A 20,586-nucleotide genomic window follows, 5' to 3' on the forward strand; every position below is an offset into this window, starting at 1 on the left:
AAATTCTCAATAAAATTTTAGCAAATCGCATACAAAAATATATTAAAAAGATAGTGCACCATGATCAAGTGGGTTTTATCCCAGGGATGCAAGGTTGGTTCAACATCCGGAAATCAATAAATGTAATTCACCATATCAATAGACTTAAAGTCAAGAACCACATGATTATTTCAATAGATGCAGAAAAAGCATTTGATAAAATACAACACCCCTTCATGCTCAAAACACTAGAAAAAATAGGGATAGTGGGAACATTCCTTAACATTGTAAAGGCCATCTATGCTAAGCCCATGGCTAATATCATTCTAAACGGTGAAAAACTGAAAGCATTCCCCCTAAAATCTGGAACAAGACAGGGATGCCCTCTTTCACCACTCCTATTCAATATCGTTCTTGAGACTCTAGCCAGAGCAATTAGACAGACCAAGGAAATTAAAGGAATACGAATAGGAAAAGAAGAACTCAAACTATCCCTATTTGCGGATGATATGATTATATACTTAGAGGAACCAGGAAATTCCACCAGAAAACTGTTAGAACTCATAAGTGAATTCAGTAAAGTGGCAGGTTACAAGATCAATGCTCATAAATCCAATGCATTTTTATACATAAGTGATGAATCCTCAGAAAGAGAAATTATGAAAACTACCCCATTCACCATAGCATCGAAAAAAATAAAATACTTGGGAATCAATCTCACAAAAGAGGTGAAAGACCTCTACAGTGAGAACTACAGAACACTAAAGAAAGAAATCGAAGAAAACCTTAGAAGATGGAAAGATCTCACATGTTCTTGGATAGGAAGAATTAATATTGTCAAAATGGCCATACTACCAAAAGTGCTATACAGATTCAATGCAATCCCAATTAAAATCCCAATGACGTACCTTACAGAAATAGAGCAAGCAATCATGAAATTCATCTGGAAGAATAAGAAACCCAGAATAGCTAAAGCAATCCTTCGCAGGAAAAATGAAGCAGGGGGTATCGCAATACCCGAACTTCAACTTTATTACAAAGCAATAGTAACAAAGACGGCATGGTACTGGTACCAAAATAGACAGGTAGATCAATGGTACAGAATAGAGGACACGGACACAAACCCAAATAAATACAACTTTCTAATACTAGACAAAGGTGCCAAAAATATGCAATGGAGAAAAGATAGCCTCTTCAACAAATGGTGCTGGGAGAATTGGAAATCCATATGCAACAGAATGAAACTAAACCCATATCTCTCACCATGCACGAAACTCAACTCAAAATGGATTAAGGACCTTGGAATCAGACCAGAGACCCTGCAGATTATAGAAGAAAAAGTAGGTCCCGATCTTCAACATGTCGGCCTAGGACCAGACTTCCTCAACAGGACTCCCATAGCACAAGAAATAAAAGCAAGAATCAATAACTGGGATAGATTCAAACTAAAAAGCTTTCTCTCAGCAAAGGAAACTATCAGTAATGTGAAGAAAGAGCCTACAGAGTGGGAGAATATCTTTGCCAATCATACTTCAGATAGAGCACTAATCTCCAGAATCTATAAAGAACTCAAAAAACTCTACACCAAGAATACAAATAATCCAATCGACAAATGGGCTAAGGAAATGAACAAACACTTCACAGAAGAAGATGTACAAGCAATCAATAAACATATGAAAAAATGTTCAACATCTCTAGTAATAAGAGAAATGCAAATCAAAACCACCCTAAGATTCCATCTCACCCCAATTAGAATGGCGATTATCAAAAATACAAGCAACAGGTGTTGGCGAGGATGTGGGGAGAAAGGTACACTCATACATTGCTGGTGGGGCTGCAAATTAGTGCAGCCACTCTGGAAAGCAGTGTGGAGATTCCTTAGAAAACTTGGAATGGACCCTCCATTTGACCCAGCTATCCCACTCCTTGGCCTATACCCAAAGGACTTAAAATCAGCATACTACAGAGATACAGCCACATCAATGTTCATAGCTGCTCAATTCACAATAGCCAGACTATGGAACCAACCTAGATGCCCTTCAATTGACGAGTGGATAAAGAAACTGTGGTATATATATACAATGGAATATTACTCAGCCATAAAGAATGACAAAATTATGGCATTTGCAGGCAAATGGATGAAATTGGAGAATATCATGCTAAGTGAGATAAGCCAATCTCAAAAAGACAAGGGACGAATGATATCGCTAATAAGTGGAGGATGACACATAATGGGGGGGAGGGAAGGGTTAGTGTTAGGGTTAGAGTTAGGGTTAGGGAGGGGGGCAAGTATGGAGGAAGAAAGTACTGTATAGAGGGTAAAGAGGGGTGGGAGGGGTGGGGGAAAGGGGAAAAAATAACAGAATGAATCAAACAACATTATTGTATGTGGATTTATGATTACACAAATGGTATGCCTTTGCGCCATGTACAAACAGAGAGGCAACATGTATCCCATTTGTTTACAATAAAATAAAAAATAAATAAATAAATAAATAAATAAAATACAACCCTACTTTTCCATGGGACAGGATCACCAGGTGGCTAGGAGATTCAGAACCAGCTATGCCAGCTCAGCCACCAGCTGCAAACCTTGCAGAGAGCGGAGGGAATGCACAGGCCAGGGCTGGGTTGCAGGCCAGGGCTGGGTTGAAGCCCGACATGGGCATTTGCTGGAGCGTTCAAGCCTCAGGGTTGCGTGGGGAGAAAGTTCTGCATGAAATGTGGATCTGCTGGAGTCTGAGTCAGACCCTGGATCCGCTCCAGTCCCAGCAGCTTGGCTCCACCCTCCCCACCTCTTTCTGGATCTAAAAGGTCCATTTGGAGGAGGGGGTCGGAAAGCATCTCTGGCGGGGGTCCTTCCTGGGGGACTCCTTAGGCTGGTTTTTGTTTAGTAGCGTTACACGCCATCCCTCCTGTCTGTGCAAAGCCCTGCAACCCTGCTGGGCTGCGCCCACTCTTGGAGACATCTCAAAACCAGTGCAGATAACACGGTAAGTGTACCCAGGTGTTGCACGTGTCCACGCGACAGCGGGACCTGGTTGGGACCTGGGAAAGCCAGATACTCACCTGCTGGGGTCCAGCCCTAGCAGGGGTCCTAGTGGTCACAGGTGATGGAGGAGGCGTTGGCGAGGTGGAGAACAAAGCAACACAAACTCAAGGAATGGATGCTAAGTTCTAAATTTCATTTTTCCCAACCAGCTTTTTATACAGTAAAAGGTTGACAGTTACACATGTTTTTCCAGAACAGAAAAAGATCACAAGGAAAAAATAACAAAAATATCTTGTATAATCATTACTAGACCAGGCAATTTTAGTAATTTTTAGCAATTGCTTACTCGTGATAACCTATAACTAAACAATAAGTCATATTAATATTGCTTAACTAATCATAAAGGTTAAAGCAAGTTCAGCAGGGTTGAGTGAATGTCAGTTGTGTATCTACTGCTGTGGTTAATAAGTGCTAGACAGTTTAAGCTAGCAATAATATGACATCATCTTCTACTGTGTGAACTTAACATTGAGGAACTTTTTCTCCGGGGGATAGGTGGCCAATAATATTTACAGCAGTTAGTAAATCCTAATCTTAAGAAATTGAATATCTTGCACTCTTGTATGTATACTTTCAAACCAGATTATAACATGTCCTCATTTTACATCTAAATATCCCGTGGGAGATAAAGGAGGGTCTAAATCCAGGGGCTTAAGAGGCATCCCTCTGTAAGGATGTCATGGCTTTCCATTAATTAAATAAGCATTGTCATAAGGTGTTTTAACTGTAGGAACTCTATTTTCTTTATTTCTTCTGTTCCTGTTAATATTCCTGATGGGGTTGGAGTTATTTGCCTACATACTTCAGGTCATCTGAGAGTAGTCAACAGGGGATCAGCAGTTAGAATCTATTTTTGTATTTTCTCATAACATTCTTGGTTACTCAAAGTCTCATTACAAATGACTAAATCTGAAATCACTGTTCCATTAGAAGTCTGGTTTTTATGTTTTAACCCTGGTTCTGTTAAGACCCTTGTTTTCAGGGAAAACACATAAAATATTAATAGTAAACCTACACATATTAAGCAAGCAAGGAAGGAAAGTCCACAACCAAATTCCCAGTACGATGAGACTTTGCAAACACCTTTATTACTCAGCGGAATCCTTGTCAAGCACTGAGGGGAATTGCAAGTGGCCTGACACTCACCTTCACTCAGGTAAAGGGGGAAGACAGCATGTGACCTAAATGCTCAAGCCGAAATGCACCAGGCGCCTGGCCGACTCCGGGCACCCTGCATCCCCGAAGACTCTCCTGCAGGCAGCGACACTGGACATTCGGCAGGGACTGTATTATTTGCTTGCATTAAAGTGTCAGGGCCTTCTGTGATTAGGGCACACTGAAAAACCTGGTACTGCCACTCCTAGAAGTACCCACCGGTCTCTTTCTAGGGAAAGGGCTTGGGGTTTGAGTTGCTTTCTTCCTGTGAACTGAGACCTCAGTAAAGGAAGTTAATATAAAGGACAAGTCGTAAGCGGAGTTGTCAGGATCAAACCCCATGACCCTAACAAGGTGCAGTTTTTATCTCTAACGGGACTCAGGTGAGATCCAGTTCACTGGAAACTCAGGGCAAAAGTGGCTGTCTTTCTTTGGCCAGGTGTGTATGGTTTTCAGTTTCCTCCAGGACTGTCAGGTGAAAGCCAGCCCCGGCCTCCACTTGCTCACCTGAGCCAACCCATAATGATGTTTCTTTTCTTTTCTTTTTTTTTATCCTATTGTTCCAAGCTAATGTGCCTGGGATCACCAGGGAACAAAAACGCAGCCCCAGTTATACTGGTTAATTGTGAGGAGGAACCTGCTGAAGGCAGAAATGGAGTTATTGGAGAAGTGGGGGAAGAGTAGAACTCAGGGGGAAGATATGCGATCATAGGTTCCTCTGTCTTCTTAGATTAAATAGGCTCACAGCTGAAATGGGGTTACTATCCCTCCCAACCTTGGGAACTCCAAGGTCAAGATCCATGTGGTGCTGACAGACTAAGCCATGGGAACATGAGGTTAAGGGACTAATTCTATAAACTGCCCCCTGTGCCTACCCCCACATGCTTTCACTTTTGAAAAGCAACTTCCCTGCCGCCCTCCCTGGCTTATGTGACAGGATATGTTAACATTCCTCAACAAACCCTGTTTTCTGCAGGAGAAATGCAGGGCTGAAATGTAGATAAGAAAACAAGTTATTCTGAAGGTAGGGACTTTTATAAACCCTACCAGTGACCAGATCCCAGAACTCAGGGAAATACGCATAATTCCCCCAGCCATAAAATCTGCAGTGTGGGCCAAAGCGACCCAGAGTTGTCATGGCAGCGGGGACTTAAAAGTCTGATGTCCTCGCTGTCAATCAAAAGTCAAGAGGCAGACCTGGGTGGGACTCTCTGGAAACTTCCCTGGGATCCCCAATAAGACTGGAGGGCAGGAGAAGTGTGCCATCCCTCTCCTCTATGCAAGGACCATGTCCCCCTTTCCCCTTTCCTGTCTCTTCTAATAAACTTGTGCCTTTTACTCTGGGTGACATGCCTGAAATTTTTCTGACTTGATCCCAAGAATCAATCTTTGAAGGGGGTCCTTCATGCTACCTCAGTATCTCAGAAGGCCCAGGCACTGTCACAGTGCACTGGTGGTACACACTGTAATCCCAGCAACTGGGGAGGCTGAGGCAGGAGGATTGCGAGTTCAAGGTTAGCCTCAGCAACTTGGTGAGAACCTGTCTCAAAATAAAATATAAAAAGGGCTGGGGATGGTGCTCAGTCGGGGATAGGAAGGTTTTCACACCATTGCACAAAGCAGTGATACCTCTGGTTTGCCCCAGCATTTAATAGTTTTATACTCATTTAACCATCACATTTCTTTTTATTTCATGAAGAACCAAGTTAATGTGGACTCCAGGGTGGTGAATACAAGGAGATCTCAGAACCCCATGGAAAGTTTTTTGATCCACATGTCACAGAAAAACAGGGAGCTGAAACCCCAAACCTCAGTTGTGCTCCAACAAAATAAAATTTAAAGTCAGACACAAAAAGCCATGCAAGAGAATTTTATTATAGGTGAAAGTAAAGTAAAAGCAAAGTGAGGCTTAAGCAGAGAGCACTCAAGAGAGTGGCCGTCTCTGAGCAGAGAATAATAAAGAAGACAATGCTGTCTCCAAATATATTACTCTTTGATGTTTACCAGGAGAGCTGGGGACCACCTTCTGTGCTCTGCCAATCAGTTGTTCACTTCCTTCTTCATGTCAGGTTTTGGTGTTTTTGACCTTAGTTGGTCCTCTCCGGAACTGTCATGGTGGCCATCCTATTTGGAGGAGGGATTCATCTACAAGTCTTTCCCATGCTAATGTGGGCACTGGGGTCAGTAACTGGTCAGCAGCTACCTTAATGCACCTGTGCTACTAAAGGAATCATCTTTCCTGGACAAATGGAGACACCTATAGCCATATTCCCTAGTTTCACATCAATGTCATTGGACCATGTTATGGTTTGGATGTGAGGTGTCCCCCAAAATCTCACATGAGAGACAATGCAGGGGGGTTCAGAGGAGAAATGATTGGGTTGGAAGAGTCCTAAACCAGTAAATAATCCCTGGTGGGATTAATTGAAGTGGTAAGGTATGGCTGGAGGAGGTGGGAATTGGGGAGTGGCTTTAAGGTATATATTTTGTATCTGAAGAGTGGAGTCTCTCTCCCCCTCTCCCCTTCTCCCCACCACCACCTCATGATGTGAGCTGCTTCCCTCTGCCACACCCTTCAGCCATGATGTTCTGCCTCAACTCAAGCCCTGAGGAATGGACCCAGCCTTCTGTGGACTAAGACCTCTGAAACCCTGAGCCCTCAAATAAACCTTCCTTCCTCTATAATTGTGCTGGTCAGATCATCTAGCAGCAGTGAAACAGCTGACTTAAACAAACCATCAAGAGTTTGTCCCATTAATCATTTTCTTTTGACATATCTTCCCATTAGCTCCTTTGCTTCTACAAATTAACTACCACCTTTGCTTTCTTGTCTCTGAAAATAGTTTAAAGAAGACCCTAAAGTAATTTAAAGAACATTCATGACCTTCACTGCTCATTGCTAATACCAAACACACAGTATACAATAGGCCTCCCTTTGTCTGTGATTTGCTTCCCTCAATTTCAGTTCACAGGGGTTCATTGGAGTCCAACATTAAATGGAAGATTCAAGAAATAATTCATAAGCTTTAAATCCCTTTTATTATGACATATAATTTTTAAACATTTTTGTTGTCATGGACCTTTCTTTTTATGTGGTGCTAAGAATCAAACCCAGTGTCTCACACATGCTAGGCATGTGCTCTACCACTGAGCCACAACCCAGCCCTCGTTATTATAATTGATATATCTTCTCACAGGTTTTCTTGTTGTCCATCTCTTACTGTTGTTAATTCATTAATTAAACATCGTAGGTGCATGTGTATAGGGAAAAAACATAGTATGCATGGGGTTTGGTACTATCCACAGTTTTAGGCACTCACTGGGGCTCTTGAATGCAGCCCCAAAGGATGAAGGACACTCCTTGCTGTGGTTAGAATGATGTGGGGATACAGTTTAAACTGACTTCCAACTGTTGTGCTCCTGGTGAAATCTGAAACATAAAGGTTGTTAGAACTCTCAAATAGAAGAAATTGCTATTGAAACCAGAGTTTTCAATAGCAATTTTGTCAATTTCCTCTGGGTTCTTGTCTTGCAAATTTTGAAGAATAAAATCCACAGACAATCATGGAAGGGAAGAGAAAACAGAGCAGGATTTGTTTAAGTGGAAAGAGACAGAACTCCCGCCATGCAGGAGGGGGCCTGAGAGCAGAAAAAACCATCCTGGTGTTCCAGCTTGAGCTGAGAGTTGGCTCTGGGCAGGGCATGGAGCAAACTCTGCAAAATCGCTGTTCAAACTGGTGTCCTGGCTGCCACCCGGGTTCCATCCTCCTCCCTGTAACTTCCCTCTGTGTCCCCCTTGCCTTCTCTTTTCCACCTCTAGGACAAAGGAGCTGGCTGGAGGTGTTCCCACAGGTGAGCCCCAAGGCCTTCTACATTTGAAACAGGCTTGACGGTGCTCATAAACATGTCTGCAGGTCAGCCTCCAGGGGTGGTGAATGGGGCCCACTATTCTGACTGCCTGGGCATTTTACTATCTATTCTAGTTTATCTCCATTCACTATTTTAACTGGAAAATATGACATAAAGTAAAAAGTTAAACTCAAGGAGTAAACTTCATTTGTAAACAGCATTTCATGGGGTATTTTACTTGAATAGGTAACAGACCAAGTTATTCAAAACAACTTTGAAATGATTGAGACAAATCTTAAGTCCTTCCTCCATTCCTGCTTTAATTTACTCTGTTCTGGAATCCTGACCACCCGGAGGTAAGTATTTTTATAAATTCTTGCATATCTTCCGAAGGCTCCTATTTCCCCTTTATTTCATTTAAATGATGTCATGAGACGCTTTGCAGCTTGCTATTATGACTTCCCATTGAATCATGGGTGTTATTTTCCCCATATTAACTACTTAAAAAATGGTCAGCCACCCCCATTGCTTTTGCTTGGTTGCCCGCCCCCCAACATAGTATCATGTGGACATAGCTTAAAATATTTAATCATCTCCTAGAGAGTGCCTTTTAAATGCTGTGATGGATATAATTTTATACATATGCATATATACATTTTAAAGTCTTTACAACTCTTTTTAAAAATTATGACTGGACATGGTAGCACACACCTGTAATCCCAGCAGCTCAGGAGGCTGAGGCAGGAGGATCAAAAGTTCAAACCAGCCTCAGCAACATAGGAGGCCCTAAGCAACTTGGTGAGACCCTGTCTCAAAAATTTTTTTAAAAATAATTAAAAAGGACTGGGGATGTTGCTCAGTGATTAAGCACCCCAGCCATTGGTCCATTGTTATTAGCCTGCAAAATTCCACTACTTAAGAATAGCTCCCCTGCCATTTTCTCTCTCTCCCCTCCTTGCTTTTACTCTCCCTCACTCTTGTGCATGCCCTTTCTCTCTCTCTCTCTCTCTCCTTGCTTTCACTCTCTCTCCCCTCCTCACTCTCGAGCGCATGCACTCTCTCTCTCTCTCTCTCGCCCTGCACAGAGACACTCTGTCTGTCCACTTAATAAACTCTTGTGTGAGTTCCCACGTCCAGAGTAGTTTCTGGGTGCTTTCATTGCTGTTGTGACTCGGATGGGCTCTTCTTCCACCATCAGGCAGGTGGAATCCCATCTGTCCTGGACCCTGAGACGCTGGTCCCACCTTCCATTCACCCAGACGCTCTCCTCCACACCCAGACACTGGCTTCAGATTGGTGAGTTTTCCCCTAGGTTGTCTTAACCACTCCTCTGCTGACCTGAGACATGACTGTTGATCATCTGGCACCCTCGAGGCAATTGAGGGGTCGGAGTTCCTCCAGCCACAACTTTTGTAGTTATGGCTGGTCCCTTTAGTTGACCTTATCTGATGGGTGGGTCCATGATCTTTATGGAAGAGATTCTCTCTCAGGGTTGAGTCTCTTCTTCAAGCTCGCTCTCAAAAATCCTGATATCAGGTCCTCAATTCTCTTGGCTTTTGCCCGGCACACACTGATGGCCGGGTGACAACCCATCACCATGCTGCCTTCTCATCTCCAGCCAACTAGTGACCTCGGGACACCCTGGACACTGACTCGGCTGTATCAGTCTCCACCATGGGATGTGGGTCCTCCATTCCAGCAGATTCACCCCAGGGGTGCCTACTAGACAATCTTACGCCCCTTTACCTGTCCCCCCAGTCTAAAATTCACCAAAACTTATCCTTTAGATAATCGATCCAAAATGGCCACATAATGGCATACAACTTCTGTGAGTGAGCAGGCAGACGGAAAGGACGGACCTTCAAGCTTTCTCTTTCTTGCACACTAAACCTGATCTTTGCTCTTCATGAAAACCCAAACACCTCCTTTTGGCTTCTTCTCCCCCTCCTAATCCCTCCTCCTCTGACTTTCACTCAGCTAACAAACCCCCCCATACCAGACCCCTGTGGCAGACGCCCCTCTGGCTCCTGCTCCTCCATCTCCTTTGCCCTGTTCTGTTTCTTCTTCTGTTCCCCTGCCCAGCCCACCCAGCCCTCTTGCCATGAGGACCTGCACACATATTCTAGCCCCCAATGGGAAGTGGCTGGTGTGGAGGGAGTAGCCCTAACCAGCCCAACGGCCAGTGCCATGTCACAGTAAGGAGTATGATATAGCAGCCCCATTCCTCCAAAGTGGTGGGAGATAATGTTTCACGATTTTCTGCATCCAAGCCTGAATTAATTAACAAACAGGAAAAGGGTGAAAAAGCCTTAGTCAATTCCCCTGCCTACCCTTGCTGAAGCCTGCATTGGAATGTGGACTGCAGCAGGCTCAGCCAGGGACCAACCTGAGACTGAAAAAAGTCCATTTTAAATTTCTCCTGGTCCGCAACATAGAACTCCCTCTCTTTCTCTCTTTCTCTCTCTTTTTCTCTCAATCTCTCCCTCCCCCTCCCACCCTCCTCCCTCCCCCTCCCTCCCCCTCACCCCTTCTCCTTGCCTTTCTCTTTCTCACTCTCTCATGCTAAAATTAATGACCATTATCATTTTTTCTTCTAGGACTCTTGTTTTGTTTTTCTTAAATGCTATATTTTTCAAGTTCACAATTTTGATCCTACATGCCTGGGTTAATGGTTTTTTGATCAGTTCTATTTTTATTCAACTCTAGAGTTATTTTTGAACATCTGTTACATTGCAATGGAGATTCACCTATAAAAGGCTACACGGCCTTTGCTTTTGAGTTATGTGTATATTGTGTTGTCTAATGTTGTGCTATTTATGTATGTACATGATAACAAAATTTACATAAATAACAAATGCTCATAAAATGTAAATTTAAAAAATGGGTCCAGATACCTTAATTCATGTAATTTTAAAGGTTCAAATTAAATTGGGTCAACAAATGAAAGTAAAATGTCCTTGAAATTACTTACCTCACAAGTCTCTAGGAGGTCAAATTAAATAAAATGTTGATATATATAAAATGTCTGATATCAATTGTTTCAAGGACTTTTCTTCAACAGGAAAGAGCAGATACCATTCAATACACTTGTCTGATACCCTGTTTTTTTTTTTTAAATGGAGTAATTTATCTAAATTCAGAAATCTCATGAGTTGTTTCAGAATGTGAACAAAAAGGGGTCAACATATAGGAAAGAAAAATAAAAGGCTCTAGGTACGGAGATATGTTTAGTAGAAAGGAGAGGGAAATGTTTCTGGGTAGGAAAGTCTTTCTGTGGTGAAACTCAGGATGGGACCCATGGTCATTGCCTGCTGGCTCTCCCCTCATGGCGATCCCAGCCACCTTGACCGTGCCCCCTCCTCCCTGGACAATATCCACCATAGGGCGTTTCTGCCTCTTGCTGTTGCCGACCTCCTCGCCCACCACAGAACTCAACTCTGGACAGCACTCCCTCTACTGGCAGTGACCCTCAGAGCTCTTCTGTGGTGGCCCTGAACTCATGCTCTCGCTCATATTCTCATACTCTCTCTCTCTCTCTCTCCCTCTCTCTCTCTCTCTCCCTCTCTCTCCAAAAACCCCAGTGCTGGCTCAGGGTCTCTCCCTTGGCTTTGGCCACAGACCTGTCAGGGACAGTGATGACCCTCACTGATGACCCTCTACTCCTACGTGGGAAATCACAGAGGTTTCGGGAACACCCCTTCCTCTCCTGTCTCCCTTCTCTGGGCTCCTGAGAACTCTTAGCCATGGGCTCTGCCCAATCTAAAATTCCCTGCAACCCCCACCCCCTTGGCTGTCTCCTCAAAAACATTTAGCCTCTGCATTTGATTCCAGATCTCAAACCTCACAGGCTCATTTTCCATTGCAACACAGTCTGACCCCAATGTAAGTTAGACTTCTCTTAGCCAAAGAATGGTACTTATACAACTTCTGTCACCGCAGCAGCAAGCAGGTAGAGATTCCCTGTGTTCGAATCTTCTCTTCTCTTTGCTCTCACCCCTCTTTGTGTCAATAAAAATAGTATTGGGGATTTATTTATATCATTTAATGTTCTATAACAGGACCTGTTAGAGCCTGATTTGTTTAAAGATTAATATCCTGAAACATGAAAGTATTTCGCCACTTTGCCACACAAAAGGAAGGTTAAAAGCTATCTCAGCCTTTCTTTGATTCATGTTTTAGATATAATGTTACAATGTGTAACATTCACAAAGACTCAGGAAACAATACATGTAAACTTTTTAAAATGACAAGAAAGAGGCAAAGATTAACTTCAGAACTAGAACACTTTACCTAAGATTTGTGAAGAGCCCTGCCTTACCTGAGATAAGGCTCAGCCTCCCACCCTGCTGCATGTCAGAACGGCTCCAAAATAAGCCAGACTTCAGCTTATTTAAAGTTATATTCAAAAGATGGTTTTTTGTTGTAAAATTACTGTGATCTCAAACAGGGGACATAATGTATAGGTCAGCCAAATTCAAGATAGCTGTTACACAAACCAAATATTTTCTGTTGTTAATTCCATTTTGTATTTTCCTTGTAAACTCTATAACTGTTCCTGATTAATGGTTTGCAGAAGTACTGCTTCAAGAACAAATGACCTAAATTAATTTGAGATAATAAGCCATTACCTATAGGACAGATAAGATAATATAGACCCCAATTAAATAAAAGGGGGTAAATAACTGTAAAATCATAAATATTAAAGTTAAAGCCCAGTACTCTTATTTTATGACTGGTGAGACTGGCTTGCTGGATGTTTAAGATCAAACTTAAGAGATTGAGAAATACAGAGGTCAAGAAAACCAGTATTTGGCTCTTGCCCTCTGAGTCAGCCTACACCCAGGGAATGGGAGAGTTTCTCTAAGGAGCTTTGCAACTCTGGGCCACATAACCTTCCAATCAGGGAGATTAAGGAGATCACTAGAGAATGAAAAGCCAATTAGTGTGCCTGCTACAGAAGAGGGTCATTGAAAAAGGGAAACATCCCTGGTGTTTCCAAAGGAAGCCACCTCATCAAGGAGACCCTACCTAGAAAATGCACTAAAGGAGCTAAGAAGCTGCTCTCAAGTTCTCCATAAACAGCCCCTGTGGGAACTCAGCTGACCCTTAACAACAGATAAGAACAAGGTCAATTTGACCAGCTTGAACTTGAACGCCTAGCAAAACAGTTAAAACCAAAACATAACAGAGAAACAACATGTATCCCATTTGTTAACAATAAAAAAAAATAGCCATTCCTGAGCATTTAAAAGAAGAAACAATAGTTAAACATAACTTAAGACCTGCACTTGTGTTAGCCCCAAGAATAAGTAAGATTGGAGGCTACAAAAGAGATTCTTAGGCAGTAGTGCCTGATAACCATCAAGAGAAACTGCCAGAGTCAGAAAGTTTTGGTCATTTTAACATCTACAGATCTTTCTAAACAGGACCATGCCTGATAAATCGCCTACAGAAGTTCCTACAAGATCAGATACAAGTTCTGGAGCTAGTAGACACACACAAGTTCACCAACCAATCAACCACTTCTCCTTCAAGACTACCAGCCCCTGACACCCAAAGTCAAGACTTGCGATTCACTATTGACATCTCCAACTCCAAAAACTCTGCTCCCACCTAAGCCCTTCCTAATCCTTTTTACAGGAATGAGACTTTTCACCCCTACCCAGCAGGGAGAAGCTACAGAAGAAAGACCATTGTCCCACCCCCGGTATTTAAAAACACAAAATGGGAAGAATATTGGCATCAGATCTGCTATTTTGCTGCCCCCATTATTCTCCCTCCCCCACACCACTTTACAACCCAGATTATTAGCCCTCGAACTTCCTAGCCAGTAATTGGCCCAGAGGGTTAGCCTGAGAACCTCCTCACCAGCCACTGGTTCATTGTTACTAGCCCGCAAAATTCCACTATTTAAGAATAGCTCCCCCACCATTCTCTCCTCTCTCCTCCTCACTTTCACTCTCTCTCTCTCTCTCTCTCTCTCTCTCTCTCTCTCTCTCTCTCTCTGTGTCCACTTAATAAAATCTCTTGCATGAGTTCCCTCCTCTGGAGTGGTTTCTGGGTGCTTTCACCTGGTACCAAAAATACATACATACATAAAATTGTGAAAACTTCCCAAGCAAGAAAAGCACCAACACATACTGTGTCTGCCTCTCCTCTAAAGATGCAACAGTCTCAACTCTACTAAGCACATGCCACAGCATGGGGGGGGGGGGGCGGGACAGTAGGAGGGAAGCCACATTATAAAGGAGATGTGAATGGGCTGGGGGCGAGGCTCAGAGCACTGGCTTGGCAGGTGCACGGCCCTAGGTTCCACCCCCAATACCACTTAAAACAAAATGAATAGAACTGAGTGTTCATCAATTCTACACATGGCACAGACAATAACCCCACAGGGCAAGCACACTTTGAAGTATGGAAGCTAAGGTGTGGGGCACCAGCCATGACCTGCAAATAAAACCAGGCTTGGATATCTGGCTCTCAGGAACTGACAATTATGAGACATTGTTCCAGATCGCCTGGAGTATGTGGTTTGCGTGTAGGGGTTCACCGCCGGAATTTGTAGGCCTGGCTGGGATGACCCGCTAGAGCAAAATGGTTTGTTTAGCCCCACCCCATTCTGTTTCTCATGGAAGAAGATCCTACCAGCGCCCCCTTTGATCTGTAAATAAAGAAAACTGGACTCCTCCATTTTGTTACAGTCAGTCCCTTATGGACGGCTCAATTGGTCATGCCCCTGATTCAAAAGATAATTGTCCCTGTCTTTCTTGACGATAGATAAATTTCTTAGCAATTATTTCACAGCCAGCCCATCCCTCTGACAGGAACCCTTTTCCTCGCCCACGCAGTACCTGCGGTGAGACTAAGGCACTAAAATAGTACTGGTAGAATTTGACAACCCATCAAATGCATAATGCTTCCTGATAAAATGGAGCTTGTTCTCAGGATGCAAAAAGGTCTGGCGTTAGGGGAGCCTTCATCTCATCCATCATGCTGATGCAGAGAAGAACTTATCCAGTCAGCTTTGTAGCTGTGGCTATGCCATTTGCAAAGTCTGACACTGGCTTTTGTTCCTAAAATCTTAAAATATAGATTAATAATTTTTGAATGAAAGTTAATTTGTGTGTGTGTGTATGTGTGTGTGCGTGCGTGCGTGCGTGCGTGTGTGTGTGTGTGTGTGTGTGTGTGTTTTATACTGGAAATTAGATCCAGGGGTGCTCTACTGAGAGCTACATCTGCAGTTCATTTTTATTTTTTAATTTGAGCCAAGATCTCACTAGGTTGCTGAGGCTGACCTTGAACTTGCAGTCCCCCCTGCCTCAGCCTCCTGAGTCACTGGGATTACAGGTATGTGCTTCCAAACCCGGTGAAAGTGAATATTTAGATTGAGGAAAGAAGTCAAATAATTACGGCTTTTTTAAAAAGCTGAAAAATAACAAAACCATCACAAAATCAGGAAAAAATAAATTTAACATCTGTAGTTAGTAATCATCTATCTTCTATTGGACTGCATACTCTTTGAAATTCCTGTTTTGTAATATCCTTGCTGCTTTGCCACTGCAACTTATTTTTTTTAATTTGTCCTAATTGGTTACACATGACAATGGAATGCCTTTTGACACATTGTACACAAACAGAGCACAGCTTCTCCTTCCTCAGGCTCTACATGGTGCAGAGTCACCCCAGTAGTGTGATCACACATGAACATAGGGTTATCATGCCCGTCTCATTCTATCATCCTTGCAACTTATTTTTAAAATGAACATGTTACAACCATAAAAATGAAATGATGTACACATTTGTGTACAATGAATCAAAATGCAGTCTGTAAAAAATAAAAAAATTTAAAACAAATTTAAAATAAATAAAATGGACATTTTTTTTTTCTCTTCCTCTCTCCCTGTTCATCTCTAATCATCCCCAACCCCCTAATCTCAGGGGAAACAGGATTACCTTTCTTCCCCATTTTAGGCACATTTATCTGTCCTTGAGCACACACCTGCCACAGGAAGGATGTCATCCAGACTTTAGGGATGATACCAAAAGATCTCAGAAATGACTGTCACCCTAATTAACAAGTGAATCACACTCCAACAGAGAGCATGTGGAATGGGGCCTTGGAATCGCCTCTTTAAAAGCTCCTGTTCCTGTGAATGGGAGAACCACAGCCTCTGGGATAGGAGTCCCCTGTGTTTCTCCTTTGCTAGCAAAGCAATAAAACTTTTTTCCTTTTTCTCAAAACCATGTCCTCATTTTGAAATAGCATCAGGGACAAGGACCAAGCTTTCAGTACAAGATGATTTCATTTTATTTCATTTTTCCAAAACAGATTATATTTAAGTATCTATTAATACTTTGTATTTAAAAAATCTTTTATGACTTTTAATTTTATTGTAGTATGTAATCTGATGCAAAATAAAGGTTAACATTGCTTCTCCAAAGCATACTTTTTTTTTTTTTTCCAAAGCACACTTTTAATCAAAGGTTTGTTTAAGAAATGCAGGTTTCTAGAGCCCTTTGAAGTTCTGATTAAATGAGTTCTGCGGAAACCACAAAAAAAAAAATTGCATCAGCATATTCTGCAGTCCAGCAAAGTGGGCATCAGCCTGGAACTTGTCAGAATTCGCAGCTGAGAGGCTCCTCCCAGACCTAGGAGATCAGACTGCATTTGAAAAGATCCCAGGGGATCCCTATGCTGGCTAAATTTGTAAAGGGCAATTCCACAATATAGACCTCAGAGTAGAATTGCTGGGTAATAGGTGTGGGGATATTAAAATTTTCTATATATGAAGAAACTTGGGCTGGGGACGTAGCTTGGTGTTAGAGCACTTGCCTATCAAGTGCCAGGCCCTGGGTTCCATCCCAGCACCAAAAAAAAAAAAAAAAAATCATGAAGTGATTGTACCATTTTACATCCAAATAAGTTTTACATATAAAATTAAATGTAACATACATCCTATAAAGTTAATTGTTAATGAAGATATATTTAATCTATGCCAATCCTTGTTATCATCCAACTTTGTACGTAGACATTATATGCTTGTATGTATGTTTGAAAATACAAAACAGAATACGAAATGTGGAAACAAATCCCACAATACAGAATTTTCTACATACCAAAAATATTACATCTCTAGAAATCGAAGTCTCCACGATATCAACATCGTGCCTGAAAAAAAGAAAAATAAATAATTTATAACACTAATGCATGATCAGAGTTCAAATGTCAACAATTTCTCCCAAAAATATCTCTCACGAGGGAGATTTCTTTCGGCAGGTGCAAACACATTGCAGGACGTTTCTCCTGGAGTTCTGAAGTGTCCAGGTCTCCTCATCTTGATCCCGCCTCCCTTTGCTACCAGCACTGACCGGCTGGAGCGTAGGGTCCCTGTAGGGTAGCGCACGCCAGCCAGCGGGTTTGAGAGATCACTCCCTGGCGTCGGTGCAGGGTAGAGACCTCAGCACCGGATGAGATGAACATCTGCAGCGATCTGCAAACACCTGAGACGCCGTGTCCTTCCCGGAGCATCGCTCGACAGCTGCAGAGGCTGCTGGTTTCTGTGCAGGTGCTGCTGATGTTGCTCAGCGATTTCTGCTGGGTTTCTGTGGGAGAGAGGACCAGATACCACCTGATACTTTCCCCTCCTCTCCACGGTACGGGGAATTGAACCCAGAGCCGCTCTTCCGCTACAACCCCAGGCCTGTGCAGCTGTCACTGATAAGGACTATTCCTTTTCCTATCAGAAAAGCAAAATAAAGGCTTAATTCTTGCTCTTGAGTAACCACGTGCTGTTCCCCCTTGGGCTCTCTCTCGTTGGGTACCGTGAGTTCGTCTTCAGTGCTTTTCTAGCAATTACAGGGATTCACTTTGTGCCTGGGCCGGCAGGAGACTCTTCCAGCTGGCTTGGGTAGCCTCCGCACAGTGACTTCCCTGCCATCTGGCACTGCATGATAACCCAGATGTACATCTGAAATATCCATCTCTGCCCCTCTGTGTGTTTTCATTCACGCTGGAATTCTGAAGCTGAGTGTTCTCAGCTCTTTTCATTTTACATTTGAATCTTTTTTCTCCTTATGCTAAAAATGGTGCTTCCTTAATATTAAGTGTCTTTCTTTGATCCTGCAATATGCATAAAATATTAGTTTAAAAATGCCTAATATTACCACTAGCAATAAAGCCACTACAAAGTGTGCTTTTTTTTATTCTTCTTTCTTTTTTTTTTTAAAGTAGAAATTACACACTAAGGTTTTAGAGTCATTCATATTAACTTTTTATTCCAAGTGGTTAAACTGCCAACCTATGATAGACCCTCTATCATTTCAGTTTCTCAATTTTAGGTCTGACTTTATTATTGACTATGGAACTTCACATGGTTCCCAATTAAAACCTATAGAATGAGGCGATACTTAGAGAAGGTCTCTATGCTTCTGCTCCACCCAGTTCCTGGTTTATAATACATGTTCTCTGCCTTTTTTTTTTTTTTTTTTTTTTTTTTTTTTTTTTGTACTAAAAATTGAACCCAGAGATACTTAACCACTGGGCCATGTCCCCAGCCCACCCCCCACTTTTTTTTTCAAATCTTGAGACAGGGTCTCCCTGAGTTGCTTAGCACCTCACTAAGTTGCTGAGGCTGGCTTTGAAATTGCAATCCTCCTGCCTCAGCCTCCCAAGTTGCTGGGATGACAGGCATACACCACTGTACACATCTTTTTCTTTTTACTTAAAATATGAAATAAAACCTGGAAACCACATGATCTTACTTTATATCAATATGAGGAAGATTTTACTCATTCTTGTCTATGACTTATAGTTCTTCATAATGCAGACTTATCATTTTTAAGCACTTCCCATTATTGGTTATTTAGAGGTGATTTTTCAGTCATTTGCAGCGATAAATAATCTCCAAAAATCCATATATCATTTGGTATTTTAGCCAGGGATTTTTGGACTATCTCCCCACAAAAGACAAATACAGGATCAAGGGAGAGCAGCATATATAAGTTTGGTATTGTACCTAATTTTCCTTCAAATTAATATGCAGAGGGCAAACAAGCCAGACTCACCAGGCTAATCCTTTACTGTGCAAGAAAACAGCTCTTTACAGCTCTAAATTGCTTGCCATGTGGAAACTGATCCTCGTGCTTTTCTGCTGATGGGTATTGCTGACGATTCATTCGAGGAATGCAGAGTGCCAGTTACTGCTGAACCCTGGGGACCGAGGACCAGCAGCCATTGGCAGACGTCCTGGAGGACCGTCCTGACCCCACAACTGCCGATTTCACCTGAGACTGAATGGCAGGCTCCTGCGCGGGGTAGGCCTGACACAGCCCACCGGGCCCCATGGGTCCCGGGTCCCACCTGTGCCTATGTGCAAGTTAGAGTCAGGGGACTCGGAAAGGAGGAAGCCTGGGTTACCACGGTCCGTTTGGACCACCTCTCTGGACGTGGGATTCCTTTTCTGTAAAATGAGACTTTTCATCATGTTCTCCATAGCAACAAACTCACAGCCTTCTTTTCTGGTTTAGGGAGAAAGAAACTGGGCTGCTCTGGGCTGCCGTAAGGAAATAGCATAGGCCGAGTGGCTTGTGACAGATTTGCTCCTCACGGTTCCAGAGGCTGGAGGCCCAGGTGCTGTGTGGGAGGAACCGCTTTCCTTTCCATCCTGATCACAAAGCACCTGGGCCTCCAGCCTCCAGATAGGTGCTTTCTCACAGTGTCCCCGCAGGGGAAGAAGGGGGTCTGGCCTCTCTCAGGCCCCTCTCAAGGGACTGCTAATCCCGTGCATAAGGGCTCCACACTCAGGACCCTATCACCACCCAGAGGCCCCACCTCCTAATTCCATCACCTGAGATTAGGATTTCAACATGAATTTTAAGAGGGACAGACGTGAACATTGTGGTGGTCAGTTCGGCATGGTGGTCAGTTCTTCACTGTAACAAATAGCTGAGATAAATCAATTTACAAAAGAAAAGGTTTATTTGGCTCACAGTCTTGGAGATCTCTGTCCTGATGCTTTGGGCCTTGGCAGAAAATCACATCAGGAGCATGGGCAGAGCAAAGCCATTCACCCTGTGGCTGGGAATGGAGAAAGAGGAGACTGTGGTTCCAACACCCCCCTAAAAGGTTGTCTCCAGTGACCAGAAGACTTTCAACTAAACCCCAGTTCTTGAGGGTTTCCACCACCTCCCAACAGCTCCACCTGGGGACCAAGCCTTGGACTCACAAGCCTTCAGAGGGACATTCCAGATCCAAACTGTAGCTGCTGTAAACCTTCAGACCACAGCACAGAGTTTGATAATTCCTCAAAAAGTTAATGTAGGCCAGGTGTGGTGGCACATGCCTGTAATCCCAGTGACTCAGGAGGCTAAGGCAGGAGGATGGCAAGTTCAAGGCCAGCCTTGATGACTTAGTGAGGCCCTGTCTCAAAATTAAATAAAATTAAAAAAAAAAAAATAGCTCAGTGACAAAGTGTTCCTTGGTTCAATCCCAGTAACAAAAAAAGAAAAAAGTGGCCGGGTACAGTGGTGCACAACTGTAATCCCAGCCGCTC

The 20,586-nt window shown here is 43.0% G+C and overlaps 1 protein-coding gene and 1 long non-coding RNA gene across 16 annotated transcripts in view; one reads left to right on the forward strand and one right to left on the reverse strand.

Annotated features, from left to right (window-relative positions):
• The window catches only part of LOC306648945, a 440,075-nt gene that overhangs the window by 350,623 nt on the left and 68,866 nt on the right, over positions 1-20,586 (forward strand). The window lies entirely within an intron of this gene.
• Positions 6,042-20,586, reverse strand: part of ODAD1 (outer dynein arm docking complex subunit 1) — a 46,455-nt gene continuing 31,910 nt past the window's right edge. For 9 of the 15 annotated variants that reach the window (XM_079119420.1, XM_079119418.1, XM_079119432.1 and 6 more), the window contains 2 exons: positions 17,405-17,638; positions 16,529-17,204 (listed from right to left, as the gene is read on the reverse strand). The gene's annotated coding sequence lies outside the window, so the exon portion shown is untranslated. Of the gene's footprint in view, positions 7,617-16,521; positions 17,205-17,404; positions 17,639-20,586 lie in introns of those variants that run through there. The other 6 variants (XM_079119421.1, XM_079119422.1, XM_079119427.1 and 3 more) reach the window with 5 other exon arrangements.

Source organism: Sciurus vulgaris, assembly GCF_902686455.1.
Source record: "Sciurus vulgaris genome assembly, chromosome: 17".
In the NCBI taxonomy this organism is placed as follows: domain Eukaryota; kingdom Metazoa; phylum Chordata; class Mammalia; order Rodentia; family Sciuridae; genus Sciurus; species Sciurus vulgaris.